The 5,263-nt window shown below is 37.4% G+C and overlaps 1 long non-coding RNA gene across 1 annotated transcript; it reads left to right on the top strand.

Moving 5' to 3' along the window:
• Positions 1–580: 580 nt before the first annotated feature.
• LOC129379640 (uncharacterized) lies at positions 581–3,201 on the top strand. The gene is made up of 3 exons (XR_008608212.1): positions 581–681; positions 2,863–2,994; positions 3,129–3,201. It is a non-coding gene; the product is annotated as an uncharacterized LOC129379640 (long non-coding RNA).
• The last annotated feature ends 2,062 nt before the right edge of the window (positions 3,202–5,263 follow it).

The raw sequence follows: 5,263 nt of genomic DNA, 5'->3' as shown, positions 1-5,263 counted from the left end.
CCAGCAGCTTCTTGAAGCTGATGACCTTTGACCTGCTGTGGAAGCAGAAAGGATGGACTTAGTTTTTTCTCTCAGTGCTTCAGAACTTTGGTTCTGATTCATTTAAATAAATTATGATTGAATATCATGTTTACTGCTGTTGCATTGAGCTCATTTCAAAAGCTGCAGAGGAACAGATGATCTGTTATTCACATCCTGATCATTGAAACATTAGAACTGGTTCTGGTTCTGATCTATTTTTACCATCACTGACATATTTGGATCATTTAAAAATGCTGCTTCTGGGTTTAATAATCAAACATCATGCAGGTTGTAGTTTCACCACCAGAGGGAGATAAATTTCCCACCATTGAAGAGTCCAGTTGGTTCCAAGTTTAAACTGGTTCTGGTTCCATTAGAGCTGAAGAGAACCTGGATCAGCAAAATAAGAGGAGCAAAGTGTTTGTGTTGAAACTGGGAGTTATGAGAAGAATTCATGTCTTCAGTCGTCAGCAGGTAAACTTTCCTCTGACTCCCAGTCTGACCAGTTAAACCAGTTCGGGTTCATTTCTCCTCTTAAGACTTTCAGTTTAAACTCACCTGTTCAGATGTGGTACCAGTTTGGTTCTACTGCTGTTCTGTTGGGTCTCTGATTGTTGTTCATAAATTCTTCTTCAGCTGTTTGGATCATTTGAACAAACTGTAAGTTTTATTTGATTTTTACTTGAACTTTGACTTCAGGAATTTTACTGTTTCTTATTTTTCTCTCTGATGTTTAGAGAACAGAAAACCAGTGACTAGAACTCAAAGTTTAATATCTGCTGTTTGAAGGTTAATCTAAGGGATTATTACATTACTGACAATCTGAAATCCAACAGCTCTTGATGAAGAGCTGAATGTTCTTCTCTGAACAGATTGTTTTATGTTTTTATTTCCTGGAGTCAAATTCTAGTCTTCATCATTAAAGTTAAACAAACAAGTTTAAAAGTAAAATATTTTTCTTAATATGTGTTTAATTCAGTCAAACTATTAAATAGTTGAACTTTGATGGAGCAGATAATCCACTTTTAGATTTTAATAATTTATTATCTAAAACACTTTCTGTTCAGCTTGAATTAATGAATGTAAATGTTGCTCCATTTCTCCATCTAGTGGACTGATAGTAGAAGTGCAGCAGCTGATGGCAGCTTCCTCTGCCTCTCTGCTGTCTGACTGCATTCACCTGACACTGATATGAAGCAGAGAAGAGGCAATCAGAGGAGGAGCAGCTGATCTTTTCCAGCTCTAATGATGTAAAGATGATCAGATTTTACATCATCAGTGTAAAGTTTCTACCTTGATTTGCAGTGGAATCTGCAGACCTGCTCAGATCCAAAATCCCATTTTCCAGGAGTCACTGGTTTCATGTGTGTCGTTGTTTCTGCTGCTGAGATCAGAATCCAGCTGTAAAACCTGGAGGTTGAACTTTCAGCTTCTCTCCTCCAAACATCCAACAAGCTGCCAACCCTTGTTCTTGTTTCTTAGATTTTCTTTTTGTTTGCCATAATTCCACAAACCCGATAATAATTGCTTTTTGGAGAAAAGTTGAGAAAGTTGATATTTCTATCAGATCAGCAGATGCTGACCTTTGACCTGTAGTGGAAGCAGAAAGGATGGACTTAGTTTTTCACTCAGTCTTTTGGTTCAAGGTCAATTAAAATAACTCAATACAATCTTTACTGCTGTTGTTTTGAATTCATTTAAGATCTGCTGAGGAACAAATGATCTTTTATTCATGTGCTGGTCAATGAACAGCAGAACTGGTTCTGGTTCTGGTCACTTTTTAAAAAATATTTGGATAGTTAAAACCCTTCATCTGTTTAATAATCAGATGTCATTCAGGTTGTAGTTTATCCACCAATGAAGAGTCCAGTTGGTTCCAAGTTAAAACAGATTCTGGATCCATTGGAGCTGAACAGAACCTGAATCAGCAGAATAACAGCAGCAGAACATTTGTGTTCAAACTGAGAGTTATGAGTAGATTTTATGTCTTCAGACGTCAACAGATAAACTTTTATCTGACAGTTCTCAGTCAAACCAGTCAAACCAGTTTGGCCTCATTTCTACTCAGAAGAGTTTCTGATTAAACTCACCTGTTAAGGTTTGGTAACAGTCTGGTTCGTTGGGTCTCAGTTTGTTGATCACATATTCTTGTACAACTCCTTAGATCATTTGAACAAACTGTAAGTTTGCTTTGTTTTCTACTCAAACATTGTCTTCAAGAATATTAACATCTGTTTCTTATTTTTCTCTCAGAAGTTTGGAGAAAATGTTCACCTCTAATTCCACATCAACCTTTAATCTCTGCTGCTTGAAGGTTAATCTACAGGATTATTGATGAACTAGAATCAAATGCGATGAACGTGTGTTTTTTTTCTTCTCTCAACAAATTTATTTTATGATTTTTATTTCCTTCTATCAAACTTTTTTCTATATGTCTGACACCATTAAATTCAGACACAAGTTTGTCCTGCTTCCTTTCAGAAATAAATGCTGTTACAGTAAAATGTGTTCAATTCAGTCAAATTACTAAATAGTTCATTGTTAGTGGCACATTTAATCCACTTGTAGAGTTTAATAATTAACCGAAATACTTCCTGCTCATATTGAATCAGTGAATGTAAATGTTGCTCCATGTCTCCATCTAGTGGACTGATAGTAGAAGTGCAGCAGCTGATGGCAGCTTCCTCTGCCTCTCTGCTGTCTGACTGCATTCACCTGACACTGATATGAAGCAGAGAAGAAGAGCCAATCAGAGGAGGAGCAGCTGATTTTTTCCAGCACTAATGATGTAAAGGATGATCAGAGTTGATGTGCAGATGAATGATGTGTTTTCCTCTGCAGGTGAAGCTAGAAAGTGTGTGTGAGCTGATGTGGATTCAGCAGCATGGATCAGGGTGAGGACAGAGAGGAGGGAGTCCCTCCCTCTAAAACCACTCTGTGTGGGGAAGATGAGAGCCAGAGCAAAGGTCAGAGGTGAGGTCACCATCTCTAACTGTCCACAGCCCTTTTCACACAGAGTTCACTATATCAGGACAGAACAGACGTGGTGATGAAGCTGCTGCTGCTCCTCTTTGCTGATTAAGTTTTAATCATCATGTTTCTGTCAGGATCCATCAGAGACTCAAACCAGAACCAGAACCAGAACCCAGCAGTGTGTCCTTTAAGAGCGACATGTCAAAGGATGCAATCATTCTCTTTAAATCTCCTGGATCTCCACCATCAGAGAGGTGAGCTGTTTCTAACTGCTGTAACTTCTGTTTATATCTGTTATTGTGGCCATGTGATGATAGGTTCTGTTGGGTTCTGTTGTCATGAAAACATTGGACTGAATTTCAGGTTATTTTTCTTTTAATATGTCACATCGATGACATTGATGTCTCCATGCTTACATGGTCCAATAGTCAACTTAGGAACTTTGTATCATGGACTTTATTGGTCTCTATAAGAACCAAATATGTGTATTTTGGGTTTTTGGTAACTAGATGGGACAATGGCCTCCAGTATATGAACCAAGAGCTGAAAGGTGTTGAACCTTGAAAGGCATACAAGTTATTGACTGCTGTGGCAGAGTCATTGTTAACACTGTTGTCATGTAACTGGATTAATTGGATTTTGTTCACAAATGGTTCATCTGACTGGAATAAATTTGAACAACAAAGAAGATCTCTGGGATTAACTTTACATGCAATCAACAGGTATAAAATTAGCTGCTCAGCACGTCTTAACAAAACAGCAATGGATCAATGCTTAACTATTACTTACTAAACCCAGTTTCATACTGGCTACCAATGGCTGCAATGAAGTCCAACTATTGTTGGTAAATTAATAAAAGATGTTTGGAGTATTAATCAGGTCCATTTAGATCCACAGTCTCTATCCATAGCTTTTCCAGGTCCATCTAGTTAACATAGGTCTAGAAATCTCATCTGATTTCCAGATGTTTCCCTGATATCAAATAAACAATCATTCATGTAGTGATAATCCTCCCTAGAGGCAACCAGAACTAAAACATTACTGCTGATGAATAACAGGAAACAAAATATCCAACCAGAATAAACTCACTTTTCTGCTTTAACCTCTAAAATATAAAATATAAAGAACAAGAAAATCCTCAATCAGGACATAAACTATAATGTTGACATGACCTTTGAACCACACATTTAACTGCATTTTATTCTGTTTTGCATCAACTTAATTTTTCCAAATGAAACAGTCACATTAATTTACACAAATATTATTTTATCACACAAACAAAAAGGCAGAAGTGAGTTTAATGTCTAGGTTGATATTAATATTGTTGTCTAAATCTGAAGAATGATTAATGTTGAAAGAAAAATATTAACATGTATTTTGTGATTCTGATTTCAAACATCACCCAATATCTTAGAAACAGATATTTCTGCTCTTTAAAGAAGGCTGGACATTATTCAGGAGGATCAATGATCAGGAACATGTTGGAGGATTGGACCGGTTCTGATGGGAATCAATTAGAACATGAAGTTGATGAAGTTCTGTTGTGTCTCAAATTTCTTTATTTTACAAGGAGTCAAAATAAAAATGATCTTTAAATTAAACCTCCACAAAAGATTTATAGTAGATGTTTTTCTATCAGGATAAGCGAATAAAACCAGAACGAGAACCAGAACGCAGCTGTGTGTCCTTTAGGAGCGACAGGTCAAAGGATCTGTTCATTACCTTTAAATCTCCTAGATCTCCATCATCAGAGAGGTGAGCTGTATCTAATTGCTGTAACTCTGGAAACTGAACCAGTGAGAACTCAGATGTTTCCAGTTATATTTCCAGAGGTTTGATCCATTATCTACAGAAATCAGCTGCTCTGTTCTCATGAAAACACCTTCATATCTTTATCTCTGGATGTTGATGATGATGTTCTGTTTGCTTCCTGGCTCCATGTCAGACTAACAGTGGATCACATTTCCACTGGGAAATACCTGGTAAAGCCATTCTGGTCCATCAGGACTTGGTTCCTGTGTGCATTGTGAGAGCAGTTTCAGCAGGGAAGGAAAGCTTCATGATGTGGTTGGTGAGATCTGCTGGAACTCAACCAAACAGAGCTGATGTGGACCATCAGAGGTTCTGCTGGTTCTTAATGGGATCAGCAGGAACATTAAATCTTTACAACTACTTAGATCACCTGGTTCACTGCTCACATCCAGATATCACTTCATGGACCTTTACCTTCTGATTGTCTCTGTGTGGACAGATACAATGTGAGCTCACT

This window comes from Poeciliopsis prolifica, unplaced genomic scaffold, assembly GCF_027474105.1.
Source record: "Poeciliopsis prolifica strain line A6 unplaced genomic scaffold, Auburn_PproV2 SCAFFOLD059, whole genome shotgun sequence".
Lineage (NCBI taxonomy): Eukaryota > Metazoa > Chordata > Actinopteri > Cyprinodontiformes > Poeciliidae > Poeciliopsis > Poeciliopsis prolifica.
This window is presented reverse-complemented; position numbering and strand designations above follow the sequence as displayed.